Here is a 24,079-nt window from a genome sequence, read left to right as displayed (position 1 = left end):
ATGCTAGGTTTTAAATGGAAAATCCTTCCTCTCATAATCACCAAACTTAAAAATAAAGATGTCCAATAAAGGCTATTTTACAATATCTGATATTCCGATATTGTCCAACTCTTAATTACCAATACCGATATCAACCGATACGATACATACAGTCATAGAATTAACACATTATTATGCCTAATTTTGTTGTGATGCCCCGCTACATGCATTAAAACAATGTAACAAGGTTTTCCAAAATAAATCACCTCAAGTTATGGAAAAAAATGCCAACATGGCACTGCCATATTTACTGTATTATTGACTTCACAAAGTGCATTGCTTTTTTTAACATGCCTCAAAACAGCAGCTTGGAATCTGGGACATGCTCTCCCTGAAAGAGCATGAGGAGGTTGAGGTGGCGGGGGGGTGTATTGTAGCGTCCCAAAAGAGTTAGTGCCGCAAGGGGTTCTGGGTATTTTTTCTGTTGTGTTTATGTCATGTTACGGTGCGGATGTTCTCCCGAAATGTGTTTGTCATTCTTGTTTGGTGTGGGTTCACAGATTGCCGCATATTTGTAACAGTGTTAAAGTTCTTTATACGGCCACCCTCAGTGTGACCTGTATGGCTGGTGACCAAGTATGCTTGGCATTCACTTGTGTGTGTGTGTGAAAAGCTGTAGATACTATGTGATTGGGCCGGCACGCAAACGCAGTGCCTTTAAGGTTTATTGGCTCTCTGTACTTCTCCCTACGCCCGTGTACACAGCGACGTTTTAAAAAGTCATAAATTTTACCCTTTGAAACTGATACCCATATTTTTTAAACCGATACCAGTTATTTTCGATATAACATTTTAAAGCATTTATCGGCCGATAATATCAGCAGTCCGATATTATCGGACATCTCTGCTAAAAATGCTCTACTTTGTTGTTATGACAGGGGTGTTTAAAGCAAGATTCATAAGCTTGGACCATGGTGCGCCTTTTAATGGACTTCAATCTGCAGGCCAGAGTTCATTAAGCCGCTTCACTTTGCACCACATCATCATTTGACTGGTGAGTATCCGCAGTTTGTACATGCTGGTGACCTTTCACAAGTTCATTAAACACTTCCTCATTTAAATAGGAGCCTAATAAGTGACAACCCCGAGGCGCTGCTGAGGAGGCTGCAGAAGGGCTTGTGTGAGTATGTTTGCCAAGTGTCTATTTTTTTTGTTTTTTTGTTGCAATTGTGCTTCTTCAGCTGTTGATCCACTCCAGCTGCTTTTTGATTAGCCGCTGCACCAAAAGAACAGGAATTATTTGACCCGCTCTTGTCCAATTTTGCACGCCTCAGCATTCCCAAATCAATGCGGAACCAAAACAACAATACTAAAAAAAACAAAAAAAAAACAGATCCCTCACATCAATTTCTGTGTTTTTGACTCCTACGCCTAAGCGAGCGCACTCTATCCCGTGCACCGCCAGCGTCTTTGTGATGGTGGGCTGCCTGCCAGCGATGCGGGTGAAACCGGGTGGCCGCTCTCTTGAGTGTATAATCACTCTTATCTCCGCCGTGTTCCCACGGGCTCAAACCATCAATCCGGCGGGGGTGAAAGCTGCCGGGAGGGAGAAAGAAAAAATAAGACGTTTTTGTGAGTTATCAGAGGGAACAACAAAACAAGCCTCAAAATGTTGGTCCGCAGTGCTGTCATCACATTCCTCACAGCCGCAGGTTGAACATGCTAAAAGGTTTCTTATCCAATAGCAACAATGATGTTTCTTTTGCACATTGTCAGTCCTGTGCAACAGCGGTGCAACAATGGCTTCAGTTCGTGATGAAAAGATGCAGACGTTGCTCTAAACCTAAAAATATGTCGTTTGCTGCCATGGACTCTCCTGTTACTTCCCTCTTTGTTATGAATTCCGATTCTTCACAAAATGTCCTGGATTCTTGTTAAAAAATACCGTCTTTCTCCTTCTGGATGGTTGCAGTGTTTTAGCGGCTTGTAACCGCTAATGTTGATTTCTCTACTCTCTATTTTTAGTGTTTTTCAATGTCTAATGCAGTGCTTGTCAATTTTTTTTGTTATGTAAATAGCGTATTTTTCGGAGTATAAGTCGCACCTGCCGAAAATGCATAATAAAGAAGGGAAAAAACATATACAGTATAAGTCGCACTAGAGTATAAGTCGCATTTTTGGGGGAAATTTATTTGATAAAACCCAACATCATGAATAGCCATTTGAAAGGCAATTTAAAATAAATAAAGAATAGTGAACAACAGGCTGAATAAGTGTACGTTATATGAGGCATAAATAACCAACTGAGAAGGTGCCTGGTATGTTAACGTAACATATTATGGGTCATTCAAATAACTATAACATATAGAACATGCTATACGTTTACCAAACAATCTGTCACTCCTAATCGCTAAATCGGATGAAATCTTATACGTCTAGTCTCTTACGTGAATGAGCTAAATAATATTATTTGATATTTTATGGTAATGTGTGAATAATTTCACACATAGGTCGCTCCTGAGTATAAGTCGCATCCCCGGCCAAACTAGGAAAAAAACTGCGACTTATATAGTCCGATAAATACGGTAAGTACACCTCTGCAAAAACAAAATTGCCTTTCAACAAAAATTAACTTTATTAACATTGTTTTTTTAGTCTATCAGAAAATAAATTCTGCAAAAAATTTAAATTATTGACTGGCTTGATCTATGTGATACTGAAAAAATACAATTATATAAACTACCGTATTTTCCGCACCGTACGGCGCACCGGATTGTAAGGCGCACTGTCTATTAATGGTCTATTTTTTATCTTTTTTCATATATAAGGCGCACCGGATTATAGGGCACATTAAAGGAGTGATATTATTATAATAATTTTTTTCTAAATGTAAAACACTTCCTTGTTGTCTACATAACATGTAATGGTGGTTCTTTGGTCAAAATGTTGCATGGATTATGTTTTACAGATCATCTTCAAGCCGCTTTCTGACAGTCGCTTCCGGATGCACCCTTATGTGGGTGGTCTTATTTACGTGGCTCACCTTCGACAGCGTCTTCTACCCGTCATCTTTGTTGTAGCAGTGTAGCGTGCAAGGACGAGAGTGGAAAAAGTGTCAAAAGATGGAGCTTACTGTTTTAATGACATTCAGACTTTACTTAAATTAATAACAGAGCAGCCTCTCCTCATCCGGAAACGACAACACCGGAAATGTGTCCTGTGAAAAAAACGTCCGACCGGAACTCTGTAATAACTAAAGTACCTTGGGTGAATAATGTGAACTCACTACACCGGTATGTTTTAGTGCTTTCATGGCGAGTTTACAGACAGATATAATTAAGAACTTCACACTACTTTATATTAGAAATGGCAACAGCGGAGGATGAATGTCCCATAACAGGAAGAGAAAAAGAAGCTCATTGACTACGGTGTCATCACAGACTACAATGGCGGACTCGCGCAATTTTTCAGGATTTATGCAGATCCCAAATACAGATTAGCTCATACCAGAAGGTAAGAAAAGTTGCTTTTACACAATATTGCGAAACAAAACGCAACAATATTTAACTTAACTAAACTAAACTGGCATAATGATACTCGAATGTTGAAGCACATCAACAGGTGCGGGTTTGTACTTTACCAAAGTCGTACTAAAATATTTAAATAGATTTTTGAGTGCCGTGTGTAATGTTCTATATTTTCAATGGAAAATATAAAATGTTGGTGTTGTTTACTTGAGTCATATTGCAGTCTACACTTATGTTTTGTTTCTGACTGCCGTCTACTGGTCACACTTATCATTTCACCATATACCAAATAAAATAACTTCGAGGTGTGTAAGCTCAACCAATTTTATTCCTTACATTAGGCGCACCGGGTTAAAAGGCGAACTGTCGAGTTTTGGAAAAAAAAAAAATTTTAAGTGCGCCTTATAGTCTGGAAAATACGGTACATGAATAATACATTCAAATTGATCAGCAGCATTAACCTAAGAGGACAATATAATAAACACTTTACCTAAAAACAACTAAAATTAATAAACTTTTTCTTTTGGTAATCAAGATGAGTAAGACAGAGTTGATGGCTACAAAGAGTACGTTTAGCAGTGCACCACTTTTTTGAAGCGTGATACTGCATGATACAGTTAAAGCATGTTCCTCGGGGTAACTTCGAGCCCGTCACATTATTTGAGAAGGACTGGTCAGTCTAGACATAATGAAGGGTAAAAATAAGGCTGGGCGTATACAAAACGATATATATATATATATATATATATATATATATATATATATATATATATATATATATATATACATAGCAACAAGCACATACAGTAATCAATATCAATTAAAAATGTGTTCGATATAACGTTCAATGTATGTAATTTTTTTAATCTTCATCGTTAGAAACTCGAAGTTGCTAATAAGCAAGGTTGGTTGCATTAGCAAAAACATTTGCTCCTTGGCAGGAAGTAGTCACTGATCAGAGGGAGTGACACGCTAACAGCCAATTAGGTATCAGTATCAACGTCTGCATTGGTTATGCCATCTTGTTGTCTTGCGGTTGATTCTTTGCATAGTGACAAGATAAGGTAAACATGAGTGCTGCAGAGAGCGAAGAAAATGTGGATTAAGCAGGAAAAGCCACCTCAACAATATGGCAGTTTTTTTGATTGTCAGACCAAAGACTCCACCTTAACCGCGCTCATCCTTTAGCGTACACCACTGTAGTAATTTTCTAAACCTGCAGGAAATAGTTCTTCTCAGGTTTCCCTATGTTTACATTTTTACACTTTATACTTTTTGGTTACACTTTATTAAGCATTTCTTACATTTTCCTTATTTTTGCACCATCATTTTAAGAGCTAAATATGGATGGAGTATTTTCCATGATTGTGTTGACATTTCCTTTCCTTTCTGCCTTGATAGCCGAGAGGATTATAATCAGAAGGTTACTTTTAATACGTTTTTCTTCTGGTCCTTATTTTCCATAGGTCATACAAATATCTATAATTATCAATATCCACCAATATAAAACTTATGTCGCGATACTGTGGTCAGCCATGTCGCCCAGCCCTTGTGAAAAGTTAACTAAAAAGAAGGAAATACGCGACTATGTATTCTTTCGCTGCACGCACATAACTAGTTTTCTTTTCTTACAGAATGAATTTTAACTGTCCGATGTCTTCACTAATCAAATATAAATGAAATGTTTGTCTTGCAGAATCACCATTCACCTATCCATCATCTCTACTGGCTATGTTTTGCTGTCAGGGAAGAGAAGCCATCTAAGGTGCTATAAGTTAATAGGTGGGCTCACCTTGGGAGAGAAGACTATCAGAGGTAAGTAAAAGGATTCAATGCACTCGCACTAAGTGGAACTATACAGGCTAAATGCGATCATGCAGGCAGCTCAGTCTATTCCAGGCTGCATGCTGGATTTTAAATAAGAGCATGTTGAATTCTTACTTAGTTTGTCTTACTGGTGTCAGGCATTTAATTGCGTCGGTTTATTGCAGAGTAGCCCGATCATTAGCGGTGTCTGGAACACCATCTACCTTCATTTAGGGTCTCGATTAAAGCCGCCGTGTCAAGTGAGCGCGCCACGCTGCACCGCGCCCTTAATGCTGCTGACACCGTGTTAGCCAATGTGTCACTGTCGGCGTGTTCAGCACAAAATACAGACTGCGAGTAGGAAATTGCCTCTGGAGTTGACTGTGTGAGAGCTTTATTTGGCCAAGGCGAGTGGGAGGGCTGACGCCCAGCACTCCCCAGAAATATTTAATGCTTGTGAGAAAGACATTTTTAGTGCTCATACTTTGTGGTTATGCCTGCAAGTTGGGATTGTGTGTGACAGATATAATGGAGAGACATCTTTAAATGCTAATTTTTTAAATAAGAAACCCAAATAAACCAAAGCAGTAAGTATGAGATATGTGCATATGTCGGGACATTAACATCCTTATGGGGCCTGGGCTGATAAGACAAGTAACTGTATATATGTTGAGTTGAGTTTGAGTTTCTTTCGAACATGCAAGCATACAACATGATTCATCACAATTTTCCAGTTTCTCTTTTCAACATGTTCGAAAAGGAGTAGGAAGAAGCAGAATCAATTTAATCCTACCCCTTTTCTTTAACATAACAGTTGCTACAAAGTTTGTTTACTTCTTGTTCTCAATTTATTCACAATATACTCCATAAGTAATCACAATAAAAATAAATAAATAAAACTCGGTGAAGTAAGTTAAGTTTGGAGCTCTGTAGCACTTGACTGTGCAGAAAGTCAGCGACCTCTTTGGCATCCTATGACAGTTCCATGCTGGAAATTACTGAGCACCTGAGAGCGGCCCATTCTTTCACAAATATTAGTAAAAATAGTCTCCATGCCTAAGTGCTTGATTTTATACACCTGTGGTCGGGCCAAGTGATTGGGACACCTGATTCTGATCATTTGTATGGGTAGCCAAATATATGTGGAAATATATATATATATTTAGGCCCTGCAATAAGGTGGCGACTTGTCCAAGGTGTACCCGCCTTCCGCCCGAATGCAGCTGAGATAGGCTCCAGCACCCTCCGCGACCCTGAAAGGTACAAGCGATAGAAAAGCGCTTTTCTACCTTCAAGGTACACAAAGTGCTTTGACTGTTGCCTCATTTACCCTTCTAATGACATACTGTCAGGAGCAGCTGGTGATTCAGTATCTTGCTCATGGTCACTAAGAGACTGAGGATTTAATTAACAACCTTCAGGTTGGGAATCAAGGAATGGGTAACTTTCACATTTGAATCAATGCAGTATTATATGCCAGAACCTTGGAATCGTTACCGGTCCTGATTAAGCCCGTTTTTTATGTGTTCAAATGTATTAATAAATGTTAATTGTTTAAAAAAAATCTAAAATGTTCATTTCAACCTTTAAGACCTAGTTTATGGTCTACAGTTTGATTGTTTTCTTACACTTACAATATGTTTCTCATTTGCAAGTACAGTACTGTGGGAGTCGTGTTAATGAAGTGAGCGAGCATTAGTTCTGAGCCGTTGAGTTTATTATCAGACATCTTTCCACAACAACAACCATTTTCGGAAGTGTGTCCCCTTATATTTGGTCACATCCGATTTATCCACCAATCCCTAATCTGGTGATGAGAACATTTAGTGCCCCGCTACACAGACACACCCCTCCCCCCAATACAAAACACACTTTAAAGAGAGACAATCCATCCATCCATCCATCCATCATCTTCCGCTTATCCGAGGTCGGGTCGCGGGGGCAGCAGCCTAAGCAGGGAAGCCCAGACTTCCCTATCTCCAGCCACTTCGTCTAGCTCTTCCCGGGGGATCCCGAGGCGTTCCCAGGCCAGCCGGGAGACATAGTCTTTCCAACGTGTCCTGGGTCTTCCCCGTGGCTTCCTACCAGCTGGACGTGCCCTAAACACATCCCTAGGGAGGCGTTCGGGTGGCATCCTGACCAGATGCCCGAACCACCTCATCTGGCTCCTCTCGATGTGGAGGAGCAGCGGCTTTACGTTGAGCTCCTCCCGGATGGCAGAGCTTCTCACCCTATCTCTAAGGGAGAGCCCCGCCACCCGGCGGAGGAAACTCATTTCGGCCGCCTGTACCCGTGATCTTATCCTTTCGGTCATGACCCAAAGCTCATGACCATAGGTGAGGATGGGAACGTAGATCGACCGGTAAATTGAGAGCTTTGCCTTCCGGCTCAGCTCCTTCTTCACCACAACGGATCGATACAACGTCCGCATTACTGAAGACGCCGCACCGATCCGCCTGTCGAGCTCACGATCCACTCTTCCCCCACTCGTGAACAAGACTCCTAGGTACTTGAACTCCTCCACTTGGGGCAGGGTCTCCTCCCCAACCCGGAGATGGCACTCCACAAACAAACTAAAAATTTAAAAAATCGCAAACCACCAAATTAGTTTTTTTAGGTGTTCTATTAGGACGACCATAGTGGCTAATCCGCACAGTATCCATGGGCACATACAATGTTGCCCTTGGCTCGACAATGGCGAGCCTGGGCCGAAACAGCGGGCAATCTAGACTGTCTGTCAAAAAAGGTAACAGGGTCCAGAACAGATGCAGGCGACCGGCCCCGACGAGTTGATAAGCAGTAGTGCGATGTAGCTGTACCCCAAGTCCTACAGCCATTGTGTTCCACAGCTTTGATGTAAAGTGAGCTCACCTGTCTGAGGTCAGGTTAGACGGTGGGCCAAACCGCGAGACCCAGTTAAAAATAAAAGCCCAAGCAATCTCGTCGACGAGAGTGGAACTACTTCTGGCCATCTGGTAGTTCTGTCCACCATAGTGAGGAAATGAGTGCACCCACGAGAGGAGGACAGTGGAGCCACCATGCACATGGTCGAACTGCCGATCCGGCACCTAGTAGGGTGCCAGCGATGCCGTGATGTGCTGGTGGACCTTAGCCCGCTGGCAGGACACGCATGCGTCTGCCAATTCCCTGACTTCCTTCCACATGCCTGGCCAGACGAATTTGTTACTAACCAGCTTCGCAGATGCCTTCACGCCGGGGTGAGAGAGAGCATGCATGGCGTCAAACACTCGCCTACTCCAAGCCGCAGGAACCATTGGACGAGGTGGACCAGTAGAAATGTCACAGAGCATGTGGAACCATTGCCATGGCAGGGAACATACACAAACTGCAAACCGTTTACAACTGTGCGGCAGGCCTCAAAATATGCATCCTTGCTCTGAGCCGCTGCCATCGCTGCAAATTTGAGACTCAGGTGTACAGCAAGCACCCGTGACAGACAGGCCGCTACTCCATTGTGCTTTCCGGTCACATGCCTAATTTTGGTAGTGAGCTCGGAAATGAACGCAAGCTGGGGTTGCTGGCGGGCAGACCAGGGGTCTGAAGTTTTAGCCATGGCAAAAGTCAGAGGCTTGTGGTCCACAAAAGCATTGAAATCGCGACCTTCCAACAGGAACTTCAAATGGCGGGTCGCCAGGAACAAGGCCAAGAGCACCTGTCAAAAGTGCTCTATTTCCTCTCTGCTGCCCTGAGTTGCCTGCTGAAGAAGGTGAGGGGCTGCCAATCCCCGCCACCCACTGCTACCAAACTGCACCCACGGCTACATTTGAGGCATCAGTATTGAGAGCCAAACGAGCAGCAGGGGAGAGATGTGCTAGCATGGTTGCGGTGGCCGGAGAATACTTTGTGTCTTCAAACGCAGCCAGGTGTGAAATAAAGTCCTATATGTGCGGGATGGGATAACGGTCCTGCCTGGTGACGTTATTCAGTTGGCGAAAGTCACCACAACGGTGCCACAGCCCACAAGGCTTTGGTACTATATGTAGAGGTGAAGCCCAAGGACTGTTGGATCGCCGTACAATTCTCAGTCTCTCCATAGTGGCAAATTTCCTGCCGTGCCAGGGCCAGTTTAGCACAGTCAAGCCGCCGTGCCCGGGCAGGAACAGGCGGGCCCACTGTAGGGATGAAGTGCTCCACCCCATGCTTCGCGACAGAAAACAACGGTGCAGTCAGTTCTAGAAATTCTGCAAGAAGCCGGTGATAAAAATCCCCCGCAGCGAGCATTTTGGCGAGGGTCACAGCAACCCCCCCCCCCCCCCCCCCCCCAAGGGTGCACGGAATAGAAAGCGAGAGAGTCAATTTAACGGCCGTTCGAGATGTCCACCAACAGTCTATTTGCACACAAAAAATCTGCCCCCAGAATACGTACGGCCACAGAGGCAATAACAAAGTCCCCAATGAACGTGAGCTCAGAAAACAAAACAGTCACTCACCTGGTGCCAAAAGTGCGGATGCTGGTTCCATTGACGGCGCTCAGAGGGACCCCGTTGCCCTCTTCCAGTGCATCCAGAGCTGATGCAGGCAGGCTATTCCTCTGAGTGCCAGAGTCCACCAGCCAGCGGCGGCCCGACAAGCTGTCGGTGACACACAGCAGCTGATTGCTATGCCCGTGCTCACTGCTGCCACTGAGCCCCAGCCCTGGCGTTTCCCTGGTCCGGGAAAGTGCAAGGCGGCACGCAGGGCTTTGCCTAGGTCCCAGAATGGCGGTGGTAAAAGCATAACTCCGTCTCCCTGGGGCGACGGCCCAACACTGCAGCCACAGCGCAGGCATCAAGCTGCTCAGGTGGATTCCAAGTCGGTGCAGGCAAAAGGGCTTGAACGCTGAACTGGTGAGCAACTGGAAGAATCTTGTCCGCCTCCTCAGCCAAGCCTCGGTTATCCTTGGTGGTAACTAACGGCGAGTTAGCCAGCGCTGTGCTTACCAGGGACGGTAGCTGACGGAGAATCAAATGCACGAACAGGAATGATGCATCTCCGGATTCGAGCAATGCTCCATCAGCTCGGTAGGCTTGCTGTCTCCCAAGCCGTTGAGAGACCAGAGGCGGTCGGTTCGCTCGGCATCGGACAGCTGGTACACTGCAGCAATAAAGTCTTCAACGCACCGTACTTGTCTGCCGTTGGAAGACCCCTTAGCACGACCATAACTCTCCGAGTTGTTTGAGCATCCAGAGCAACGACAACATGGTGTTACCGTGGCTCATCTGTTGTAATACCTTGAAGCCGAAACTGGGCTTCCACATGCTGGACCCAGGACTCGGGATCGTGCTGTCAGAACTCCGGCAGTTTCACTGTTGCAGCAAACCCAGCAGAAGCCGCTATTGGCGGCCTCTTTACGGCATAACGAAACCAGCAGCCTTAAAGATGTCCTATTAACGTCGAGGTCACCAATGTGGGAGTCCAAATAATGAGGCTAGACAGCAGTACTTCTGAGCTGGTGAGTTTATCATTAGACTTCTTTCCACAACAACAACTCTTTTCACCCAGAAGTGTGTCCCCTTGTATCTGGTCACGTTCGACCTATCCACCAATCCCCTATCTAGGGATGAGAAGATTTAGTGCTCAACTACAGTATTGTAATATATAGTAGACATTGCATGCAGTTGCAATTCCAGGACGTTAGGTGGCAGTAGTGTATAGAGTGTTGTTTGTTGCTTTAGCTAGGAATTATTCTTTGCTATTAAGTTGAATGTGCCAGTTTTTCTTTTTAGGTCCTACAAAGTGTTGGATTTATTTGTCCACCATCTGTTTGATAAATTTGATCAATTAAATCACTAAATCTAAGGTATTTAGGGACGGCGTGGCACAGTGGAAGAGTGGCTGTGCGCAACCCAAGGGTCCCTGGTTCAATCCCCACCTAGTACCAACCTCGTCACGTCCGTTGTGTCCTGAGCAAGACACTTCAACCTTGCTCCTGATGGGTGCTGGTTAGCGCCTTGCATGGCAGCTCCCTCCATCAGTGTGTGAATGTGTGTGTGAATGGGTAAATGTGGAAGTAGTGTCAAAGCGCTTTGAGTACCTTGAAGGTAGAAAAGCGCTATACAAGTACAACCCATTAATCATGTGTATGGCAAATCCAACTAGCATAGAGTTAGCACATTTTGAAAAGTGGACATTTACTGTACTTTTGAGTGGCTGCATCTTGCTTAACATGGAAAAGTGTAACATTACTTAGAGGCTAGCGCCAAGTTTGCAACCAGACGTGACGTCATATTAGGGCGGGGCGATATTGCCTTTTTTTTAATATCGCAATATTTTCAGGCCATATCGCTATATACGATATATATTACGATATTTTGCTTTGGCCTTGAATGAACAATTGATGCATATAATCACAGCAGTATGATGATTATATGTGTATTAGAGATAACGGATAGGCAATTACAACATCCGCAACCGCATCACTAAAGTCGTCATCCGCCCGCCATCCACCCGAACCAACAATTTATCAACACCGCAACCGCCCGCCACCCGCCCGTTGTTATATATCAGGGGTCGGCAGCCTTTACCACTCGTAGATTTAATTTCACAGAGTATAGAAGACAATGGAAGCAGCAAACATTCTTACGACTGATTGCTTGTGCTTATCCAGATAACGAGAATAAAGGCGTGCTATGAAGCCATTGCCTTTGGCACCTTCAACAACATGTACAAACTGTTTGCCAGTCCAGCAACTTGTTGTGTGCAGCTTCCACAGAAACACGTACAAGATTGAAAGGCATACTGGGTGACACAGAGTACACTGATGGTTGTGATATAAACAATTTTAACACGCTTACTAATATGCGCCACGCTGTGAAGCCACACCAAACAAGAATGACAAACACATTTCCGGAGAACATCCTCACAGTAATACAACATAAACGCAACACAACAAATACCCAGGATCCTTTGCATCCATGACTATTTCTGAATGTATTTTACACCCCCACGCCCCCTACCCCACCCACCTTACCAACGCACAGAGGGGGGGGGGTTTGGTGCTAGCGGTGTGTATAATATAGTCAGGAATAGTCATGGATGCAAAGGATTCTGGATATTTGTTGTGTTGCGTTTATGTTGTTACTGTGAGGATGTTCTCCCGAAATGTGTTTGTCATTCTTGTTTGGTGTGGCTTTACAGCGTGGTGCATATTAGTAAGAGTGTTAAAATTGTTTATATCACAACCATCAGTGTACTCTGTGTCACCCAGAATGCCTCTCAGTCGTGCATGTGTGCCTGCGGAAGCCACATATAACATGTTGCTGGACTGGCATGCAGTCTATCCATGTTGTAGAGGGCGTCAAAGGCAATGGCTTTAGAGCACGCCCTAATTCTTGTTAACTGGGTGACCGCCAGCAGAAATTTGTGAGAATGTTTGTGGCTCTTGTTGTCTTCTTGACTTTGTCACGGGTCAAAATGGCCCTTTGGGTGATAAAGGTTGCCGATCCCTGAACCATGTGTATCAAATATTTCCGAATGGTTCAACCGCCACCCGCCCGAATCTATTTAAAATCAAATTTTTCGTCATGTCACCCGCCCGACCCGCGGACTCCGCGGATGAGACCGCAAACCACGCATCTCTAATGTTTATACAGTAAATCATTATTCTTCATACTGCATTCATATATGCTACTTTCAAACTTTGATGCAGAGAGGGAAATCACAACTAAGTCAATTGACCAAAAGTGTATTTATTAAAGTTATTAAGCAATAGCACAAACATTCAAGTCATTTCCAAAACATAAAGTGCAAGATTGTCAGAGACATTTTAAGTGTCAAATAAAAATGAGCTGCAAAATAGGAAATCAAAGAGTATTCGTCCTTCATTATGTGGTATGTTACTAAGGTTATGAAATTCTCTTCATTCTCTAGCGAGTGACTTTTCAAATGATGCTACATATTAGCAGTAATGTTACTTTTTATAGCAACGCTTTTTCCCCCCACATTTGACAAATTACGGTTGTCTGTTCGACATATTCCCACTTGAAGCCGAACCACCGCCAGACGATGGAAACCCTGCTGTTTTCCTTTATTTTTTACCTGATCCGCACCTTCTTTCTCTTCTACGGCTACGTTAGCAGCTAACGTAGCTCAGTATGCTACCTCTCTGCTCTGCGAGGGCGGACACGTATGTGACGTATGACGTGACAGCATGTGACGTATGTAAGAATGTGCGCCTGCTTGTCTGTGAGGAGAGCTTGAATGCCCGCAGCTAAAAGCAACTGCGTGAAAACGTATACTCAAATTTTACGATATAGTCATTTTCTATATCGCACAGAGACAAACCCCCGATTTATATTGTATATCGATATATCGCCCAGCCCCACGTCATATTGATGGATTTTGGTCGGTATCTTGTACTGATTTAGGTACGTATTCCTAGATACAACCACTCTTCAAAAAATCCATCCATCCATCCATCTTCTTCCGCTTATCCGAGGTCGGGTCGCGGGGGCAGCAGGGAAGCCCAGACTTCCCTCTCCCCAGCCACTTCGTCTAGCTCTTCCCGGGGGATCCCGAGGCGTGCCCAGGCCAGCCGGGAGACATAGTCTTCCCAACGTGTCCTGGGTCTTCCCCGTGGCCTCCTACCGGTTGGACGTGCCCTAAACACCTCCCTCGGGAGGCGTTCGGGTGGCATCCTGACCAGATTCCCGAACCACCTCATCTGGCTCCTCTCGATGTGGAGGAGCAGCGGCTTTACTTTTGAGTTCCTCCCGGATGACAGAGCTTCTCACCCTATCTCTAAGGGAGAGCCCCGCCACACGGCGGAGGAAACTCATTTCGGCCGCTTGTACCCGTGATCTTATCCTTTCGGCCATGACCCAAAGCTCATGACCATAGGTGAGGATGGGAACGTAGATCGACCGGTAAATTGAGAGCTTTGCCTTCCGGCTCAGCTTCTTCTTCACCACAACAGATCGATACAACGTCCGCATTACTGAAGACGCCGCACCGATCCGCCTGTCGATCTCACGATCCACTCTTCCCCCACTCGTGAACAAGACTGCTAGGTACTTGAACTCCTCCACTTGGGGCAGGGTCTCCTCCCCAACCCGGAGATGGCACTCCACCCTTTTTCACTCTTCAAAAAAACAAAACAAAAAAAAAAACTTAAGAATTGTATTTCTTAAACAGTTGGGATGATGCTATTCATTCCCTTGCTTATGATGCTACATATTCCCGCTTCCGCCACCCTAGTCACTGCCGTTATGTCCTTGGGCAAGACACTTTACCCACCTGCTCCCAGTGCCACTCACACTGGTTTAAATGTAACTTAGATATTGGGTTTCACTATGTAAAGCGCTTTGAGTCACTAGAGAAAAGCGCTATATAAATATAATTCACTTCACTTCACTTATCACCCTTTCACTTTTAGAGAGGACTCACTTACAGATCAAAGAGATCTGATTGAAGTGTTTCCACAGAGCGGAAAGAGCTTCCTGGTTTCTTCTGACGATTCAAAAATGCAAACCACTGCCGTTGAGTGATGACGCATTTACCTAACCCGTCAATCCACAAATTTTCAATCGTGTGCAGCATTCTTAAGGTGTTCAAGCTGCTAAAATTCACACATCTCAACCTGTCAGAATTCCAAAATGTGTTGCCTTGTAGGCACATTTTGCTTAGTGAATCAGCTAATAGGACCAAGAAGTAGTCATGTGATTTCCTTTACACATTGAAACGGTGCTTCGAACGTCATTTGCTATGTCATTCTTTTTGAAACGTGTCACATTGTTGAAATGCCATCACTACTTCATATCTACTGACTGCACTTTTAATGCGATCCAATGCAAACGTTTTCAACAATGTCCAAAAGCATCAATTTTACAACGTGTATAGAACTAAACATCAGGCTGAAAGCTGCTTCTGATATTTTTTACATTCAAAGAGGTTCTTCCCATTTCTCCTTCATAGAGCAGACTAATCTGATTAGGTCTCGACCAGAGGACAGAGCCTCTCCTGGCTCCTCCTTCCTCCTTGAAGCCTTGTCTCACGGCCAGGCAAACAGTACGACCCCTCACGACGGACGTCTATTTATCCTCCATTTATCTTCATTTCCATTTTGTTCCACACGATGCACCGATATGTAGTGTCAAAAGAAAAAAGAACATAACGCTCTCTCATATTTTTTGCTTCTTCTCATGTGCCGTCTTTTCAATGTGATTTATATTGTAATTATCCAGTCGTCCCCGAGTGGGCTTGTTGTCCTTTGAGGCAAGAGAAGTGCAAGGTGTGAAACACACTCCCACGCCTCCGACGGATGTGTTACCTTTTTTTTTTTTTTTCCGTTCTATTTTATCTCGCTGTTAGCTATGCGGCCAAGTCATGTGTAAAATCACAGAAAATGTTGCGACACCAAAGCTTCCCTCGGGCTTCGACTCAGCAACAGGTCTTGATAATCCATGAAAAAAACAACACTAATAATAAACATGTGGCTTCACACGCTGCTCAAATGTGTGTGTGTGTTTGGGCATATCATTTAACACAGTTTCAGTGAAAAGCTTTGTCTCAAGCTTACAGAAAACATGACCTTTGAAAATAATAAAATACTAATGCCTGTGCTCTGGACCAAAATGGACGGACATGAAGACGACGTGTTTTTGTCAAGAACCCAAACTTTGTGTAAATATCTTGACGAACAGGATATTATTACAAAACCCAAAACTGAAGGTGGCACGTTGTGTAAACCGTAAATAAAAACAAAATGCAATGATTTATAATCCTTTTCAACTTATATTCAATTGAATAGACTTCCAATCCATCCATCCATCCATCCATCTTCTTCCGCTTATCCGAGGTCGGGTCGCGGGGGCAACAGCCTAAGCAGGGAAACCCAGACTTCCCTCTCCCCAGCCACTTCTTCTAGCTCTTCCCGGAGGATCCCGAGGCGTTCCCAGGCCAGCCGGGAGACATAGTCTTCCCAACGTGTCCTGGGTCTTCCCCGTGGCCTCCTACCGGTTGGACGTGCCCTAAACACCTCCGTAGGGAGGCGTTCGGGTGGCATCCTGACCAGATGCCCGAACCACCTCATCTGGCTCCTCTGGATGTGGAGGAGCAGCGGCTTTACTTTGAGTTCCTCCCGGATGGCAGAGCTTCTCACCCTATCTCTAAGGGAGAGCCCCGCCACACGGCGGAGGAAACTCATTTCGGCCGCTTGTACCCGTGATCTTATCCTTTCGGTCATGACCCAAAGCTCATGACCATAGGTGAGGATGGGAACGTAGATCGACCGGTAAATTGAGAGCTTTGCCTTCCGGCTCAGCTCCTTCTTCACCACAACGGATCGGTACAACGTCCGCATTACTGAAGACGCCGCACCGATCCGCCTGTCGATCTCACGATCCACTCTTCCCCCACTCGTGAACAAGACTCCTAGGTACTTGAACTCCTCCACTTGGGGCAGGGTGTCCTCCCCAACCCGGAGATGGCATTCCACCCTTTTCCGGGCGAGAACCATGCACTCGGACTTGGAGCTGCTTGTCTTTGCCCGCAATGTCAGTCCAAACCACCGTCTGAGTGCTACCGCAAAGACGACGGTGCTTCTATCGGGGCGTGCTGCAGTCGCTCAATTCCACAGCTCCAGATGGGAGCAACATCACCTGACATGACAAACAATCTATGACTATTTTTTAGCTTTTTCTGCAATGTCCACGAATATGGATACTTACAAAACGCATTGAAAAGTGTGCGTTTTTAAATAATCCGTTTTGATTTCTTTTCCACATGCAATTGCATCCTTATGTCTTTAAAAAACAGACACTTCTGAAATATTAGCCAGGAATTTCCTAAAATTTGTCGTCAGCGTATGCTTAAATCATGGGTGTTCAAAGTACAGCCCGCAGGCCAAGTGCAGCCCACCAGTATTTTCAGTCCGGCCTGCGAGACTGAAAATAAAGACTATGACTGTTACTTTGAAATGCAGATACCAATACCATGAATTGATTAACGTGGACTCCGACTTAAACAAGTTGCAAAACTTATTTGGGTGTTACCATTTAGTGGTCAATTGTACGGAATATGTACTGTACTGTGCAATCTACTAATACAAGTTTCAAAGACAGCACAGCACTACTTATGACCCAATCCAAACAACCTTTTACACTCTTTCCGCAAATAGACTGCAACCTTCACAGAATGTCAACACACAAGGTCAAACATAACACAACCTACTCACTGAAATGTGTGTATATTATAAAATATTTACAAACACCTAACATAATTCAAAATCACACCCATTTAAATCCAATACAATGCATGATGGGAACATTGAAAATCACTCTCCCCACACTTACGTTTGGCGTGTTTTGGCTGCTTGATATTAATGATTTATTACAAAACTTTAAGGAGGTCATCACGGAAGTACACAAGGTTGGAGGCGAACTTTGACATGCCTAATATCCAATTATATTAATTACATATGCATATATTATTATAATATGAATGTATGTATATATGGGCTGTCACGAATTTCAATAACAGCACACATTTTTTTAACGGCCAATTAAAGCACACTCATCCTTTTTGACCCTCGTGCCGTTCACTTGCTACTCATGAGCCACAAGCAATCAAAAATGGACAAAGGAAAGTCAACCTTATAAAAATATCAGGTTCAACGCCGTTGCAAGTTGTTCTCCCGACAAGAAAGAACAGAAACGACCTCCCTGCAGCAAATACCTGTGCTCCACTTACATGTTCAAATTACGGTTAATATTCAGGGATAACATAGGGCTGGGCGATATATCGCAGGTTTGTCTCTGTGCGATATACAAAATGACTATATCGTAATATTCGATTATACGTTCTCACACCGTTGCTGTAAGCTGCGTGCATTACATTAATGGCATGTCTCACTCCTTCTCGTCTGTCCTTCTCACAGAGACGTAAAATAAGCCCGCCTTCTCACATACATCACATACTGTTGCGCATGTAGCGTCACACGCTCTCGCCGAGAGCTAACGCTAGCATGGCTAACGTTAGCTGAGGCAGGTCGAGTTGCATTTAGCTGCAGGCTTTACACAACAGGCGTTACTCACGCCTCCTCGTCTCTCATTCTAACAGATACGGAAAACAAGCCCGCCTTCTTACATATGTCACATACTCTCGCGAGTCTAGCGTCATAGTTCTCGCCGATTAGAGCGAGAGAGATGGTGCAAAACTCATCAAAAATGGAGGAAGAACAATAAATGCCCAACATAAAGAGCAGGGCGTCCATCATCTGGCTGTGGTTTGGCTTCAAGTGGGAAGATATTCAGCAGACAACAGCAATATGCCGTTCAATGAATATACTATGATGATTAACTTGTGTGATGACTGAATTATGCTGATAGTATCTATTTGTACCATGAATTGATTAACGTGGACCCCGACTTAAACAAGTTGAAAAACTTATTCGGGTGTTACAATTTAGTGGTCAATTGTACGGAATATGTACTGTACTGTGCAATCTACTAATAAAAGTATCAATCAATCAATCAATGCAAAGTATGCAACAGAAGTGTTACTACAAAAAGGTAGCAACATTATTAATTTGTTCTTTCATTTAAAAAGTCACCCCTGAGAGAATGAAAAGTATTTAATGAATACAGTTTTGGTCAATTGACTTAGTTGTGATTTCCCTCTCTGCATGAAAGTTTAAAAGTAGCATATATTAATGCAGTATGAAGAAGAATGTTTTAATGTAGACACATAGAATCATCATACTGCTGTGATTATATGCATCAAGTGTTCATTTAAGGCCAAGGCAAAATATCGTAATATATATCGTATATCGCAATATGGCATAAAAATATTGCGATATTAATAAAAGCCAATATCGCCCAGCCCTATGATAACATACCATTTAGATTGTTGCTCTGACTGATTTAATAAGTAAAATGACATAAAAGCTCAACAGAAATGAAAGACTGTAAGAAGTCAAAATGAGACTTTTTTTTTTTTTTCATTGCAAACGGTGGATTCGACATCAAAACATGTCAAGACTCTTTCTCAAACCAATCACACACTTCTCCGGCTTCAAAATATAAAGGTACGCGACACATTTGGTTTAACTACTGTTACAAAATAAATGTCTTGAATTACGATCATGCTTTGTCAATAGGGATCGGTGCCAGATCCAGTACTTTTTTGCCAGACCGAAACCTGTGGGTAATACCGGGTTACCGATTCACATAAGATCCAGCGGTGTTATGTTCCGATCGTTTGTTTGAGTTAGCACTTGCCTGTGGCGAGTACTTGCACAGCACTTGAAAGGAAAATAGGCGATTTCGAAGCCGACATGCTCTTAGTAATCTTGCAACTTGTCAACGTTTCATGACAAAAACCCCAACCGTGCCAAATAGAAAACACTCTAAAGCAGGGGCGCTCACACATTTTCTGCAGGTGAGCTACTTTTCAATTGACCAAGTCGAGGAGATCTACCTCATTCCTATTTATAATTTATATTTATTTATTTATGAAAGAAACATTTTTGTTAACAAGTTAATGGTGTTTAATGATAATACAAGCATGTTTAACACACATAGATTCCTTTCTGTCATGAAGACAAGAATATAAGTTGGTGTATTTGATTCTGATGACTTGCATTGATTGGAATCAGACAGTGGTGCTGATAACGTCCGCATTTTCAAATGGAGGGAAAAAAAAGTCCTCCTTTCTGTCCAATACCACATGAAAGTGGTTGGATTTGGCATCTCATTTGTCCAATTTGCATTCTCGTTTTTAAACACTTTGTTATGAGAGTAGCATAGGTGTGTGGCCCTTTAATGTCTGGCAGCAGGTGAGTGACGTCAGTGAGTGTGCGGGTGGGCAAGCAAGTGAGAAAGCGGTCGCTGAGGGCGGGGGAGAAATACATTGGCATCAAACTCCGTAGCTTGCTAGCTTGTGCACGCTAGCTTTCTGAGACTCTTATTTTGTTAGCACAGGCAGGATGAAACAGGTCTTTTATGGTGAAGACAGGAACTGTGCTGTCGGTCTTTAGAGTTTTGACAGTAGGTACGAAGTCTCTAGAAATAAAATGTGTTTCTCTGCGTCCGCCCTGTTAGTGATTTTTTTCTTAAATATGAGCTCGCAGCAGCCAGCGTCATCTCACAAGATCCTCGGGTGCCGAGAATGTCAAACAACTGACGAAAGTGAAGTCTTGGTATGATTGATGATTGCTCATTTTTATGTCTATTTTTTAATGCCTGGATTGAGATCGACTGACACACCCTCCGAGATCGACCAGTCGATCGCGATCGACGTAATGCCCACCCCTGCTCTAAAGTGTGGCTGTTCTTTTCCAAATGCGATGCAGATTAGGCTCGCGGCAATATTGTTGACATAAAAATCAAGGCAAGTGGCAGGAATATTTCCAATCTGAGGAAACACCTGGTTAAGCACAATATTTTTCTCATGGCTGAAGAGTGGAGCCAAGTTGGATTTACGGCTCCAACTCCTGCATTTGGCTCCATTAGCGACTCGGCTGAGGCCAACAACAAGGGGGAAGAAATGGCGCTAACATTTGGTGACGATAATAGCGACATCATCATCCTTTACGTCTGCTCCAGGTGAAAAGCCTTGTGTATATGAGTACGTTAGCTTTGCATTTTAACTTGCAATAGCTTACCTTGTATATTCAGCTCGGTTCTTTGTACTGTACTTGGCAATGTTAATGTAAATTTATTGCTTCACTTTCATTTGGAGTTTAATTCTTTTGAAAAACAATAATATATTTTAAATCCATCCTCTATTGCCCATTTGTTTTTTTAACTTAATTGCCGCCATGGACCCCAGCACATACAGTATTTTCCAGATAAAAAAAAGAAGGGAGTACATGGAGCCGGGAACTATGCAGACCATTAACATGTACAGCATGTAATGTACAGAATATTAGACGCATTTATTCGGGTAGAAATATCACATAGTACAGTGGGGATAGGCTCCAAGGGCCCCCCGCAACCCTATAAGGGTCAAGTGGTACAAAATGGATTGATGGATCCTACCAAACATCTTTGACAATCAAAGCATGATCATAACAATCCATATTTTGTTTTATTTATTTATTTACTTCTGAATAGAAGTGCTCCCAAAGCAGGAATACAAATTATTCATACAAAATACAAAATCTGGCAAGACACAACACATTAGGCTTTTTGTTATTGTCATTAAATGGTGTTTGTCCTTTTTTGTGTTGAACTGTTTAAAAAAACATAATGTTTAAAACACATTTCATTAAAGCAAATTAATTTACCCTTCATGGTGTTACAACTTGAAGATTATCTGTCTAGGTTTTACATATTAATGATGAAAAATTATATACATATATATATTACACACACATATATATATATATATATATATATATATATATATATATACCGTATTTCCTTGAATAGCTGCCGAGGCGCTAGTTAATTTAGTTAACCTCTTTTGACTCCTGCGCCTATTCAAGGCATGCGGTAATAGTAAGCAGGCGCTAATAACTTTAAGACCTCTTCTCACCCCTGCGCTTACCAATGGCATGCAATAAAAAATTGAGTGTGATGTGAGGATACCATCCCGAATAGCACATTTAATAAAAACAAACGTTATCATGGTTATTAGTTACAGCACTGAAGGCATGGAATAACCTACAATTGACGCATGCATTTCGCTGCTTCTATCGTCTCACGGACGAGATTGGAAGGCATACTGGGTGATACAAGTTACACTGAAGGTTGTGATATAAACAAGTTTAACACTCTTACTAATATGTGCCACACCGTGAACCCACACCAAACAAGAATGACGAACACATCTCTGGAGAACATCGGCTCTGTAACACATAAACGCAACATAACAATTACCCAGAATGCAATGCATCCATGACTATTACTGCTTATATTATACACCCCGCTAGCATCAATGACTTTCAGCTCCATAAAACATTTACAAACGTTGAACATCAACTTTGAGCCAAAATGTTAGCGTACTTTCTTCAGCAATTTTTTTTTTATGCAAGCCAATAATACACGTGATTAATCATGATTAATCACTTGACAGCCCAAAATATATATGTGTGGGTGTGTGTGTGTCGTCGTTACTTGCAGCCCTAAAAAGTATAGTCCTGAACCAGCACCTCATCTGGATCTGGATTTGTACATGTCACAAACAAGCAATCCAATGGAACGGCGTGGCCTAGGCTGAGAAGGTAGATCACGGGGTCCAGTAAGGGTTCCAAGTTCGAATCCCGCCTCTTCCGTCTCAATCACTTGGTGGCTCTTAGAGTACGACACTTCACCGACATATGCATGCTTCACTGACCCAAAATGTTGACCTATGACCCAGATCCCGTCTCCGGGCGCCGCAAAATAGCTTCCCACTGCTGCTCAATAGGAATCAAAACATATTTGTGCGTATAGCTGAGGTAACAAAGGTTTTGCTCTAGCTTTGACTTGAAACCCTTAACCTCTACCATTGCATGTTGTGAAGAAAAAATTATCAATTTACTGCGCATGCAAAAAATGCACTTGCTTTCCATCCTTCTTCAAGTGCAAATTTGAGCGCCTGACTGAGAAAGTGTAAAAGAGTCTCTCTTGTTTCCATCACCTTCCCCACTGAGTGCATATTTGTGTTTAGTTCACACTCGCCCGAGGGCAGAGCGCTCAAACTCGGCATTGGCTGCAACTGCCAAGGGCTCCGCTCCAGCCCGCACTTAATAAATGACGAGCAATAAAAGGCCCTGTTGTGGTGGACTATGAAATATACAGCTCAACTTAAACAATTTATACACTGAAGGGTTTAAGGAATTAAAGCCAATCTGGAATTTTTGACTTTAGCAGCACCAAAAGTACGTAGCAGAACAAGACTGCACTGACCTCGGTCAGATTTTGGCCAAACTTGTAGAGAAGGAAGTTTGGGAACTGACTTCCTGCTGCAGTGTCTGACCACAGTGAGAGTGAGGATGCGCAGTGAGCGATGGTAGCTTCTAAATAAATAATTCCCAGAAGAGTTCATGCCCTGCGGGAAAACACAACGAGCTGTCTCAACTCTGGAAAATCACCGGTTGGGTTGGACTTCATTCTTCCATTACAGTGACTCACCAAAGTAAAAGTACTCTGTAAAGTTGATGTTGCCAGGATTGAATCGAAAGGTAACGGTCGTGCTTGATTTTTGAGAGGGTATGTCTGCTGTACGGTTAAGACGGGTGTTCAGTGTACACAATTAAATTAGTTGTTGCAGTCCAGTAGAGGATTGGATATCATACATGGAGCTTACAGGTTCAACAGCAAATTGGTTCAAGAGCAACAATATTCTGAAGAAAAGACAAGGAACCAGTCTGTGTCGACCCTCAACACACTAAACCCTACAGTTGGTCCTGAGCAGTGATTTTGGTGCAGTTTTGACCAAGGAAACAGCTAAAAAACTGCACAATGCTGCTGAAATGACGTGATGCAGGAACATTGGTCACCCAGCAGCTCTCAATGCGGTGATTTGATTGAACCAGCAACAACATTTATTCCCTCAGAGCACTTTTATCTTTTGAAGGATGCGAGTGCAACTAGAAATCCAATCTGCCTTCCCTGAAAATCCCTCCCACGTTCAACCCCCTCCGCATGCCTCGGGCTCCTGTGTGCGCTCGAGGACTCTTCACGCCAAATGCCGCCCGGGCTGCCTAACCCATGACCTTCCAAATAGAGCACACCGCCACCTATAATCAAAACCCATCTTGCACCTAATCTGCTGTGTCCTGATAGGGTGAGAGGTTCTTGACACAGCGGGGTAAAGGATGTCGGGGGTGGGCGGTGACTCAC

General features: G+C 43.4%; 1 long non-coding RNA gene across 1 annotated transcript in view; it reads left to right on the top strand.

The window, feature by feature from the left end:
* Nucleotides 1–914: 914 nt before the first annotated feature.
* LOC133569828 (uncharacterized) overlaps nt 915–24,079 on the top strand; it is a 275,136-nt gene continuing 251,971 nt past the window's right edge. The window contains exons 1-3 of the long non-coding RNA XR_009809926.1: nt 915–1,033; nt 1,104–1,159; nt 5,203–5,321. This is a non-coding gene — a long non-coding RNA (uncharacterized LOC133569828). The remainder of the gene's footprint in view (nt 1,034–1,103; nt 1,160–5,202; nt 5,322–24,079) is intronic.

The sequence above is a fragment of the Nerophis ophidion genome, linkage group LG15 (assembly GCF_033978795.1).
Source record: "Nerophis ophidion isolate RoL-2023_Sa linkage group LG15, RoL_Noph_v1.0, whole genome shotgun sequence".
In the NCBI taxonomy this organism is placed as follows: Eukaryota; Metazoa; Chordata; class Actinopteri; order Syngnathiformes; family Syngnathidae; genus Nerophis; species Nerophis ophidion.
Note: the sequence above shows the minus strand (reverse complement) of the source record. Positions and strands in the feature narration are given on the sequence as shown.